Source organism: Mytilus californianus, unplaced genomic scaffold (assembly GCF_021869535.1).
Source record: "Mytilus californianus isolate M0D057914Y unplaced genomic scaffold, xbMytCali1.0.p SCAF_10, whole genome shotgun sequence".
In the NCBI taxonomy this organism is placed as follows: domain Eukaryota; kingdom Metazoa; phylum Mollusca; class Bivalvia; order Mytilida; family Mytilidae; genus Mytilus; species Mytilus californianus.
The window spans coordinates 24202411-24215267 of record NW_026262582.1 but is presented as its reverse complement, the minus strand read 5'-3'; the positions used below and the strand labels follow the sequence as shown (position 1 = coordinate 24215267).

The following is a 12857-nucleotide window of genomic DNA, read 5'->3' as shown; positions in this document are numbered from 1 at the left end:
CATCATATGAGAGTTTTTTGAAGAGGAAATATATAAAGAAAGGAGCTTGGTAATTTTGAATTTTTTTTTTTTGGGGGGGGGGGGGGGGGGGGGAGTGTATTTGAATTAACTAAAACTTGCATGGTTGATTTATTTTAAAAAATTGGCAAAGTAAACTAGTGTGTTTCATCCAAGGAATGTTCACACAAGTGTTTTTGAACCAGGAATGATTACACTTGTGCTTTTGAACCAGGAATGATTACACTAGTTAGTGCTTTTGAACCAGGAATGATTACACTATAGGGATTTTGAATCAGGAATGATTACACTGCTGATTTTGTACCAGGAATGATTGTACTAGTTATTTTGAACTGGGATTTATGACACTAGTGTTTTAGATCCATACATTGATGAAGTGTTTTAGTACTCATTTTGAACACGTGATAACACAATAATGCTTTATTTACGAATTATTTTCTATGCAAATCCATAAAATCATATGCTTTTAAATTGTCACTAATTGTAATATTCATATTGCCAAAGTTTTTCTGTGCATTTGCGTTTTGGTAGACTTTGAGATAAAATCATATCTTCTTTGTCAATATCTATATATCATAAAACGATAGATTGATTCAGATTAATTAAACTGCCATGGTTTCTTGAAAATTATTTTAATTTTAAACCCATAAGTTTATGTAAACAATAACCGGTCTAATATAAACAAAACAACGTTATCAAGATCGACGCTTTCACAATATTTACATCCAATTTTCTCTAGTGAAAAACAGTTACCCGGAATAAGTACACGTGGAATGAAATAACGCTTACATTTTCTGCTCTTTGGTTGGGTTGTTGTACATGTATCTTTGACACATTCTCTGTTTCCATTCTCTATTCTGTTACATGTATTAACTATATCATGAGGCCATTTTTCTTATTACCGTAAGTTTTTATCCATAATTCTTCTTTCTTATTATTTAAGCACTGCATTATTCTCTATTCTTTTATTTTTGGGTCTATTTTTTCTATTCTTCATTTTTGGGTCCTCTTTTTCTCCACTATTTGCCCATTATTACCTAATATTCTTTTACTATTTTGGCCTATTTTACTCTATTCTTTATTTTTTGCCCCTTTTTCTATATTCTTTCATATTTGGCCTTTCTTTTCTCTATACTGTATTTATTTTTCTCTCTATCCCTTTTCTCTACTTTTTGCCCTTCATTCTCTATTCTGTAAACCACATCCTGATCCATAGATTTAACATAAAGATCCTTTTTTGTTTACAACCTAACTACTAATCATGGAACATAAAACATACAACCTGATAGATAATTAAGGAATTTAAGCAACAACATTTTCAGGTTACACTTTACATTTTTCTGAAAGAGGAAAGAGAAAAACTGAAATTTAAGCATTTCAAGATACCAAATGACCAAAGAGAGAACCAACCCTAATAAGTTGAAGAGGGATTAACACAATCACCATGATCATGGCAAAAAAACAAAACACGAGGGAAAAGACAAACAACAGTCTATAATTGTAAACAAATACTTTCACATATTAAACTAGAGGCTCTCAAGAGCCTGTGTCGCTCACCTGATTCTACTTTGGTTTTGGAAATCATGTAAAAATAGATTAAAATCATAACAGATACCCTAATAATGAGTGAGGCCAAATTTGGTTTAATATTGGTCCTGTAATTTAATAAAAATCCTGGTGGCCATCTTGAACAGTAAATCAGCAACAAAGTAGCAACACTTAATCAGCACCTCATAAGAAACATTAATGCCATGTTTTGGTTTCATTCCATTCAGTGCACCTCTAGAAGAAGCATTTGTATGTATTTCCCATAGGGTCTTATGTTAAAGGAAGTCCCCCATTGGCGGCCATCATGGATGAAGGATTAGCTTCAAAGTAACAAAACTTAGTCAGCACCTCATAAGGAACATTCATGCCATGTTTGGTTTCAATCCATTCAGTATGTGGTTCTCTAAAGAAGACATTTGTATGTATTGTCCATAGGGTCCTTTGTTAAACATTGTCCCCATCTGGCAGCCATCATGGATGAAGGATGACAGCTTCAAAGTAACAACACTTGGTCAGCACCTCAAAAGGAACATGCATGCCATGTTTGGTTTCATTCCATTCAATGGTTCTCTAAAAGAAAACATTTGTACGTATTTCTCATAGGGTCCTATGTTAAACTTAAAGTCCTCCGCTGGCGGCCATCTTAGATTATGGATCGGCTTCATAGTAACAACACTTGGTCAGCACCTCATAAGGAACATTCATGCTATGTTTGGTTTCATTGCATTCAGTGGTTCTCTAAAAGAAGACATTTGTATGTATTTCCAATAGGGTCCTATGTTAAACTTAAAGTCCTCCGCTGGCGACCATCTTAGATTATGGATCGGCTTCATAGTAACAACACTTGGTCAGCACCTCATAAGGAACATGCATGCCATGTTTGGTTTCATTCCATTCAATGGTTCTCTAAAAGAAAACATTTGTACGTATTTCTCATAGGGTCCTATGTTAAACTTAAAGTCCTCCGCTGGCGGCCATCTTAGATTATGGATCGGCTTCATAGAAACAACACTTGGTCAGCACCTCATAAGGAACATTCATGCCATGTTTGGTTTCATTGCATTCAGTGGTTCTCTAAAAGAAGACATTTGTATGTATTTCCAATAGGGTCCTATGTTAAACTAAGTCCCCCGCTGGCTGCCATCTTGGATGATGGATCAGCTTCAAAGTAACAACACTTGGTCAGCACCTCATAAGGAATATTCATGCCATGTTTGGTTTCATTCCATTCAGTGGTTCTCTAAAAGAAGACATTTGTATGTATTTCCATTAGGGTCCCATGTTAAACTAAGTCCCCCGCTGGCGGCCATCTTGGATTATGGATCGGCTTCAAAGTAACAACACTCGGTCAGCACCTCATAAGGAACATTCATACCATGTTTGGTTTCATTCCATTCAGTGGTTCTCTAAAAGAAGACATTTGTATGTATTTCCCATATGGTCCAATGTTAAACTAAGTCCCCTGCTGGCAGCCATCTTGGATTATGGATCAGCTTCATAGTAACAACACTTGGTCAGCACCTCATAAGGAACATTCATGCCATGTTTAGTCTCATTTCATTCAGTGGTTCTCTAAAAGAAGACATTTGTATGTATTTCCATTAGGGTCCCATGTTAAACTAAGTCCCCCGCTGGCGGCCATCTTGGATTATGGATCGGCTTCAAAGTAACAACACTTGGTCAGCACCTCATAAGGAACATTCATGCCATGTTTGGTTTCATTCCATTCAGCATGTTCAGTGGTTCTCTAAAAGAAGACATTTGTATGTATTTCCCATAGGATCCTATGTTAAACTAAGTCCCCCGCTGGCAGCCATCTTGGATGATGGATCAGCTACAAAGTAACAACACTTTAAGGAACATTCATGCCATGTTTGGTTTCATTCCATTCAGTGGTTCTCTAGAAGAAGTTCAAAATGTAAAAAGTTAACGCCGACGCCGGACGACGGACGCCAAGTGATGAGAAAAGCTCACTTGGCCCTTCGGGCCAGGTGAGCTAAAAAAGAAGAAAAAACTCATTTAAAATCAGTCAAACACATGAAGTGCCAACTTGATAAGGAAAAAAATAGACCACTGCATTTGTTTTGTGACAAAGATTCACACATGTCACTTCACTGGTTAAAACACAGAACAAAAGGTGTACAATAAACGAAGATTCACATGAGTCACTTCACTGGTTAAAACACAGAACAAAAGCTGTCCAATTCTTTTTTTATAATCAGCAATTCAACCAAAATATAATAAGATATATACAAAAAAAAAGTATGACAAAAATATGCATCTCCAAGGTAAATTTAACTAGAGGCTCTAAAGAGCCTGTGACGCTCACCTTGGTCTATGTGCATATATTCAACAAAGGACACTCTCCAATATTGTAGACGAGAATAGAATTCATGACAAAAATCTCTGTTTTGTTGATCTTGTATTGCTGATCATTTAGTCTGTTTAGTTTCTCTCTATCTTCTTTAGTTTTTGCTCAAAACACAAAATAGGGTAAGAAAAAAATCCTCATTTAAAGGCAAGCACTCCTATAAAGAGTGTCTATCTATCTATCATAATTTTTATCATATAAGGCAAAACACAAAAAAAATGGTAAAAATCATCATTAAAGGGCAATAACTCTAATAAGGAGTAGTCCAGATAGATGGACAAGGTGATTTCTGTATACTATCTACTCTGTGACCAACATTAGTAACACTATATCCCAGATAGATGGGCAAGGTGATTTCTGTATACTATCTACTCTGTGACCGACATTAGTAACACTATATTCCAGATAAATGGACAAGGTGATTTCTGTATACTATCTACTCTGTGACCAACATTAGTAACACTACATTCCAGATAGATGGGCAAGGTGATTTCTATCTACTCTGTGACCAACATAAGTAACACTATATCCCAGATAGATGGGCAAGGTGATTTCTATCTACTCTGTGACCAACATTTGTAACACTATATCCCAGATAGATGGACAAGGTGATTTCTGTATACTATCTACTCTGTGACCAACATTAGTAACACTACATTCCAGATAGATGGGCAAGATGATTTCTATCTACTCTGTGACCCAACATTAGTAACACTATATCCCAGATAGATGGGCAAGGTGATTTCTATCTACTCTGTGACCAACATTAGTAACACTATATCCCAGATAGATGGGCAAGGTGATTTCTATCTACTCTGTGACCCAACATTAGTAACACTATATCCCAGATAGATGGGCAAGGTGATTTCTATCTACTCTGTGACCCAACATTAGTAACACTATATCCCAGATAGATGGGCAAGGTGATTTCTATCTACTTTGTGACCAACATTAGTAACACTATATCCCAGATAGATTGGCAAGGTGATTTCTATCTACTCTGTGACCAACATTAGTAACACTATATCCCAGAAAGATGTTATAAGATTCGATCACATCAGTCAATTTACGGTTATAACACATAACAATAGGTGTCAAATAGTTCCCATATATATATATATATATATATATAGCAATATGACCAAAATAAAACAAATACAAAAGGTTGAAAGATGGTGACATAAAATATGTCACACCTTCGAATTCATCTATACTGAACCAACAAAATTTGAACAATTAGTTTTGATTATTGCATTTTGATTAATGTCACTATTCATATATATCGATACATGTATATATACCTTTACAATTTATGTCAATCAGTTTAATAAGTGATGGAAACCATTGTCTCCAATTATCCACTAATGACTATATGTTTCTATGTCAGGTCTGTTTCATTTCATGTCGTAGAGTAATAATGTGTGTAAATCATCATTTTGCTGAATCAGTCAAGAAATGGTTCTTCCTTCATTGTTTGTCCTTGTTTCACTTTCAATGTTGACATAAATTTCTTCATCAATCACTAAACATGCTGCGCTCATGTGCAACCCATCTCCATCAAAGGGTTAAATTGAAGGTCACATGAATACAGATTGAAATGAGATTGAATTTTTTGACTTGCAATCTAAAAATATGTCAGCAATGTTTTGGAGCTTATTTTGACAAAAATTATACCGAACTGACTGCTTATAGAAAAATATTATTTCAATATTCCCCTTATACAAATGTTGAAAAAATTAGTCCATTTATTAGTAAAATATTGAAAAATGAAAATAAATATTTTCAAAATTTAGCTCTAGATACTGTATTTAGGTCATAAACAAGCTTCTGTCCAAAGGAGTAGGTCCGGTAAGGGCAGATTTTGGCCTCAAATTTCAGGTTCATATGACGAAATATTTTGGACACTTTTTGAACACTTAAGTGTCTATTTCAGTTGATTCTATTAGTTTATGTGAAAGATTTTAACTGATTTAGTCATTAAAAACGCTCCGATTCAAGCTTATATATGAAAAATATATCAAATATGCCAAAAATGTCACTTTTCAGATGGTTTTTGTCAAAAATGAAAGTGGCCGCATCCGTGTTCATCCTCAACCTTTATATATGTTATGTATTTTCATCAAATACAACTTACATTTCAATATTTAGAATGAACACAAATGCGGCCACTTTCATTTTAGACGGAAAACGTCTAAAATTTAACTAAAATGCTAAAATTGTGAAGATTTCAGTAATTTAGCCTGACTAAAGGATGCTAGTACCCGATATAATATGTGAATTGTATTGTCAAAAACAGCCCATATTTATGTAGCAGAAGCATTCTTCTTACCAATAAATAACTTAAAGTTTACATTTAAACAATTTTGTAAAACTGCTATATTTTGGGGCCAAAAAGGGGTCTTACTGGACCTACTCCTTTCAGAAAATTCCATGTAGGTTTGACAAAGTTATTGATGTCCGAAAAAACTTTTAACCGCAGACTGAACCTAAATGTTGATGCCGCCGATAGAATATAGGATCTAAATTGTAGCTAATTGTCAGTTTAAGAAGAAAACTTTTAATAAAACAGAATAAATAAATAAAATAAAATTTTCTAAAACATAATAAAGTCAAAAGTAGGTCAACTAGAACATTATTCATATAAATTTTGTTTTATCATAAAAATGAGAAGATGTGGCATGATGGCCAATGAGACACAACTATCCAACAATTACCAAAAGGACAAAGGTGTCGACAACAACTGGTCATCATAAGACATTCAACAATGAGCAAACGAGACAGCATGTACAGTATAGTAAGCTATAAACATGAAAAATGGGGATAACAGAATGTCAAACAATTCAAAATAGAATATTACAATGGAGATTTCTAAAAAAAAATTTGTAAGGGTTCCACGGAACCCAGTGTCTCGCCTACTTTTGCTGTTAATCGCAGGCTCAACAAAAATGAGGAAAAAAATTAATAAAAATATTCCTCTCTATTCTATCTTTTGATTGTAAGTATCTTCTGTCCAAGTTTGGTAAAAATCCAGGATAGTTTATGAATCTAATAAATGATTTATAAACTTAAACTGCAGACTGTATGTAATGTTAACTGGAAGAAAAACTAAGTCCATCTATAAGTAAAATACGGAAAAAATGGAACAAAATTTTAACAAAATTTCCTTCTAGATACTAGCTTTTAATCATAAACAAGCTTCTGTCCAAGTTTGGTACAAATCCAAGATAGTTTAAGAAAGTTGTTAAAATTTTAAAAACTTTAACCACAGAGTGAATGTAATGTTAACTGGCAGAAAAACTAAGTCCATTTATAAGTATAATACGGAAAAAATGGAATTTTTTTTTTACAAAATTTACTTTTGAATATTATCTTATGATCATAAATAAGCTTCTTTCCAAGTTTGGTAGAAATCCAGGATAGTTTAAGAAAGTTATTAAAATTTCAAAAACTTTTAACCACAGAGTGAATATTTGTGGATGCCGCCGACTACGACGCCGACGGAATGTAGGATCGCTATGTCTCGCTTTTTCGACAAAAGTCGAAGGCTCGACAAAAAGTCAAAAATCAAAAGTCTGAGATAAGTCATTTTCAATTTGGTCATCAGACAAGAATTCGATTAAAAACCTGAAAATCAAAGTCATGTTGGTTGTTTTCAGGCGAAAAAGATACACTTGACTTTATTTTTCACAAATTTGGCAAATTTTTTTTTTGTTTTTTGGTTAAAAATGTGTCTTTTGATAAATAAAAAATCAAAAATTAGGAAAAGTCTCATTTTCACAAAATTTGGTGTTTATGACCTCTGAAATGTTGTGTCAAAATTTTGACTCATTAGTGATCATGGTCATTACAATCATATTTTAGAAAGTTATATGCAATAGAAGTTTTAACTCCAAAGAAATTAATGGAGGTCAAGTTGTATGTTTCTTTTCTTGTTGAGTGTATTATATCCACTGTCACTCCTTTCTATGTGACATTTATATATTATTGCTATGTAAATCATTAACTATATTGCTATAAACATTTATTAGTATTACTTGGTATGCTTGGTGCTAATAAAATCTGTACTTGATGAAATTGTACTTGTTCACCATGTGCATTAACAGCAGTAAATACTAAACTGCAGTTTATGTAAATAAATCAAAATTGATTTGTTTAAAAAATAAAGTAATGAATATTTATCATGTTTATGTCATCTTAAAAATGAGAAAAAGTAAAAAAATCATTACATGAGCTGGCTTGAATAGAAATCAACCTTATGCAAGTGCACGTATACATGTACATGTTATTTTATAAGACTTTTATTGATTTTGGAACATTCAAAAACGAAGAAATGATGAATTCTGGTCTGTTTTGTAGATTTTCTTATAACAGTTCATTTTTAAACAGTTACAGACTTTCCATAGAGATTTTTCTACCAGAAATAGGTTATAAGATGCATTGATATTCATTTGCATAAGGTAGATTTCTATAGGTCTGACAAAGCTCAAATGATTAAAACTGTCAGTCCTACAACATACATACAATTGTCCGTCCCCCCCCCCTTCCACAAAAAAAGGTTGGAAAGGTCAATAACCCCTGTCTCAGTCTGTTTGTTTGAGTCTTAAACCATGGAGAGAGCTATCCAGTATACTGTGGATTCATTAATATTCGTTGGATACCAATTTTCATGGATTTCATGGGTACAGGTGAACCACAAATTTGAATGTTCAACGAATTACAAATTTTCTAAAGGAATGTATGCAGACTTTGCCAAAACAACAAAATTAAATATCCACGAAAATGCAAGTTTTCTTCAATCCACGAAAATTGGTACCCACAAAAATAAATGGACCCACAGTATATGTGGAGAAAATTAAAACAATCACTTATTTAATAGTTTTAGGCCTGGGTAGCACATGAAGTAACTGCAATCTGTAAAAATAAAATGGTATTAAATTGAAAGCATCACTATCATGTGGTTCAAAGATAGCCTTGTGTTTGAAGCTTGCAATGCTTTTTTATTTTTTAATTGATAGATATTTAATTTTTTTCTTGCCAGTCTTAATGTTGTTATCTCCCTTTAAATTTTGTAATGAAATTTTTGAAGTGCAATCTAAAATTTTGCAGACATAATTAAGAAGTCCCCTAAGGCTTTTGGCTAAATTTTGTCAAACTCATAAAACAGATAATTAGAAAATAATTTGTGAACAATTTATTCAAAGGAAAGATTTAATACTAGGGAATACTGTTGAGTTTGAACGACTGCAAATTAATTATTTTTGATAAAAGTTGCTTTAAATTAATAAATTCTATTTGAAGATGTCATTATTTCAATGGTAAATTGTTATACAAATGCATGGGTAAATATTAGATTTTAATTTTCTGTCCCTTTATCAGAAGACATCAGAAGACATATATATAGAAGATATATTCTATTTATTATATAAAAATAAGAAAATGTGGTATGATTGCCAATGAGACAACTCTCCAGAAGAGACCAAATAACACAGAAATTAACAACTATAGGTCACCCTACTGCCTTCAACAATGAGCAAAGCCCACACCACATAGTCAGCTATAAAAGGCCCCAAAATGACAATTAAATGTAGAACAATTCAAACTAGAAAACTAACAGCCTAATTAATTTATGTACAAAATAATGAACAAAAAAAACAAACACGGCCTTACAGCTTACCTTGACCTATAATTGTTTACTTTTTACACATTGTGACTTGGACATGTTGGATGGAGAGTTGTCTCATTGGAACTCATGTCTCATACCACATCGTCTTATTTCTATTTACACAGCAACAAACAACAACCACTGAATTACAGGCTCAGGACAGGTACATACAGAATATGGCATGGTTAAACTAGTTTGAAGGTGCCAACCATTCCCTAACCAATGGTGTAACAGTACAACATCATGTTTACTGTATACATGTTTCTTTGTGGGTATGAGGAAGCAATATCACTAGCCTCTGACACATGGAAATCCACTGTATACATGGTTAACTTGAACTGCCATGCATGGACACATGTACAGTATTCGTCAATCGATTGAATAGACTCTTTATCGAAAACATTATCTATTCTATAGTCTATCCTAGTCAATTGAGTAACATTGTAGGACAAATCTATTTTTGTGGGGTAATTGCTACAATTTGTATTCAACTCTATCATGTCTATTCATCTACTCAATCAATTCCTTACAAATAGTTACATAGTGTTTTAAAATTCAATCAATTCTATTACTTCAGTTTACTAGGGGCATGGTCGTATATATCCTATTCAATTGATACTATAGTGCCACAGTTGATCAACTCAATTAATTCTATTACTTCAATTTACTAGGGGCACGGTCGTATATATCCTATTCAATTGATACTATAGTGCCACAGTTGATCAACTCAATAGATTATATTACTTCAATTTACTTACGGGCACCATCGTATTCAATCAATACGATCGTGCCATAGTTGATCAACTCAATCGATTTTATTACTTTCTTGTTTAAAATGAAATAGTAGTCGTTTTTTCTGTTTCTGTGCTGATTTGAAGAGTTGGATGAATTGAATTTGATTTTATTGCACCTTAAAGATTATGTACTTGCAAAATATTTTGAGTACTCATTTGTTGAAAGACGTCATAATAGCAAATTATTGACAGAAAAAAAGGAATTGTTAAGTCTCTTAAGTCAAAGCATCGTCGATTCTTTGATCCAGCCATATTTATAGCTAGTCTGATATTCTTTCTGACCATACTTTTTTCAATATTTTGTTATCTTTTTATTTCCAATCTTACTGTAAAATTTCTATGTTATTGTCCAAAGGTAGGGAATTTCACAATATTAATGCAAATATTGATATATATATATATATAGATATTTCAATTTTAGACTCTGTCAGATTTTTTTTTACAAGAATGTAAAGGGAAATCGTAAAATAAGTAATATATTTTTTTATATGCCATTAATAATAACTGGCTTAATAATTTTTAGAAAGAGGCCTTAGAAATGCAGTTTCTCAACAGCAAAAATTATAAAAAAGAATAACTATTTTTTATCTAAATTGGTGTTCATTCTTCATTAAGAAAAAATACATTTCCTGTATTCAAATTTAAATGTACAAATACCTAATGATGAGATATTTCCAATTACTGTTAAATAGCAATATAATGGGATATAAATGTAGAACAAACAAATAAATTTTATTTCAGAAAATGCTCGGGTAAGAGTTATGCAATTTTGTATATTATTTCAATAAAATTTCTGATAATTGTAACAAATTAATTAGAACTTGATTATTGACTTGTGTCGGATGATAATGACACTGATTATACAAGTGAAATAAAATTGCTTGCATTTTTTATACATATTTTTTGTCTTTTCTTTGAAAAAAAAACCCACATCTGATTAATCATTCAGCTAGCTAGCAAAATTAACAGAATATTTTAGTGTAGTGTAGATTAAAATGAATAATACATTTTTAGGATTACTATTGAGGTCAAGAATTTGTGTATTCAGTTAGGTGTGTAATAAATTGTGTCTATTTAATATGTAAGGGGTCATGAGATATTAACTGTGGTTAATTAAGCCTGGGGTCGTTTCCAATTAATACTTACACCTTTGATTGTAATATTATTTGAAAATCATGACAGTTGATACTCATACTGACTCTTACTTGCCTTTGGAAAGAATTGGAGTAATACCATTTCAAAAAAATGTGGGAATCAACTTAAGATATATTAAAATACACATGTTGACCTACATTTCATTGAACATCAACTTATACAAGCATAATAAAAATAAGGTACTAATATAATACTTTCAAAATCCTTATCAACTGATTCAATTGATGTACAAATACTTTTTCAAATTAATTCATATATGGTAAGTCATTATAAATTTTGATTTACAAAGGAACTATATGCCAATGTATATCTAAAATAAAAGGGTTGTTCGACCAATCTTTTCTTAATTTAAGAGCAAAAAACATGTCAAAAATTTGCAGTTGATGATTAAAATGGTGTAGAAATTTTCTGCAAGTCATAAAAACACATCATTAGTTTCATGATATGTCTTCAACTTAGTATTCTGCACCATCTCCTAAACCAGAGTGATCACATAGATCCAGCATGGCTGAATCAAAAAACCTCAGTCCTGTAAGATTTCCACTGCTTTTTTTTTGGCAAAATAGGTGATAATTGAGTACTCTATGCAATTTTGGTACTGTGAAGTTTGAAGGAACAAATTTGTCCAAATAATTAAGACGTCTTGAAAGGCTAATTTCATTCTTTGATGTGACGTTGTAGGAAGGCGTCACAGCAAAGAATTAAAATAGCCTGTCACTTTCAAGACATCATAAATTATGACATAATTTTTTGGACTAGGAACAAATTAGCTGCGGAACCGTAGCTCTTAGGTCTTTTTGAAATTTTTTGACAATTTGCGGACCATTGACACGCAAAAATCAAAAAAAAATATAATAAGGACCATTAGAATTTGAAATCCCTAACAGTTCATGCATATCTTAATGAAAATGTCTATAGATGGCTGGTAAAGTCTTGAATTTTCCATACTTTGTAAAACTTGTGGTCACAGGGAGACAACTCATTATTAAAAATGGTTTTTGACATGATATGGAAGGAAGGCTGAAATAAAATAAAATTACTGATAAAAAAATCAAAGCTAACAATTAAACTAACATTGACTACTGTGTGAAATCTTCTTAATCGTTGCAGTTTTGTGTATTGACAATGTTTGTGTTTCTTTCGTTACTTGTGGAAATTCGTACGACCAAACTATGGGAGTCGTAAAAGTAATTTTTTTTCAAATCTTAGTTTGTTGAAATAATCATAACAAAATATTATTTTGTCTTAATCTCTCGAAAATCTAGTATTTCATTATTTCAAATAAGGTATAATCAAATTTTAAAGTCGT

At 32.1% G+C, this 12857-nt stretch overlaps 1 protein-coding gene across 12 annotated transcripts in view; it reads right to left on the bottom strand.

The window, feature by feature from the left end:
• The window catches only part of LOC127717804 (inositol-trisphosphate 3-kinase homolog), a 96799-nt gene extending 84082 nt beyond the window's left edge, over positions 1–12717 (bottom strand). For all 12 annotated transcript variants that reach the window (XR_007989397.1, XR_007989387.1, XR_007989390.1 and 9 more), the window contains exon 1: positions 12623–12717. The gene's annotated coding sequence lies outside the window, so the exon portion shown is untranslated. The remainder of the gene's footprint in view (positions 1–12622) is intronic.
• Positions 12718–12857: the final 140 nt, after the last annotated feature.